Here is a 707-nt window from a genome sequence, read left to right as displayed (position 1 = left end):
TGATTTTATGATTTCTTTCCTTCTACTAACTTTGGGTTTTCTTTGTTGTTCTTTTTCTAATTGCTTTAGGTGTAAGGTTAGATTGTTTATGTGAGATTTTTCTTGTTTCTTGAGGTGAGCATGAATTGCTATGGAATTCCCTCTTAGGACTGCTTTTGCTGCATACCATAGGTTTTGGATTGTCGTGTTTTCGTTGTCATTTGTTTCTAGGTATTTTTCATTTTCTCTTTGATTTCTTCAGTGTTTTCTTGATTATTTAGCAGTGCACTGTTTAGCCTTCATGTATTTATGTTTTTTACTGTTCTTTTTTTCCCTGTAATTGATTTCCAATCTCATAGCGTTGTGGTTGTAAAAGATGCTTGATACGATTTCAATTTTCTTAAATTTTCCAAGGCTTGATTTGTGACCCAAGATGTGATCTGTTCTGGAGAATGTTCTGTGTGCACTTGAAAAGAATGTGTATTCTTCCGCTTTTGGGTGAAATGTCCTAAAAATCTCAATTAAGTCTATCTGGTCTATTGTGCCATTTAAAGCTTGTGTGTTCTTATTTATTTTCTGTCTGGATGATCTGTCTATTGGTGTAAGTGAGGTATTAATGTCCCCCACTCTTACTGTGTTACTGTCGATTTCTCCTTTTATGGCTGTTAGCATTTGCCTTATGTATTGAGGTGCTCCTATGTTAGGTGCATAAATATTTATAATTGTTA

Source organism: Physeter macrocephalus, chromosome 11 (genome assembly GCF_002837175.3).
Source record: "Physeter macrocephalus isolate SW-GA chromosome 11, ASM283717v5, whole genome shotgun sequence".
Taxonomy (NCBI): domain Eukaryota; kingdom Metazoa; phylum Chordata; class Mammalia; order Artiodactyla; family Physeteridae; genus Physeter; species Physeter macrocephalus.
The sequence above is the reverse complement of the archived record's forward strand: the minus strand, read 5'-3'. Positions refer to the sequence as shown.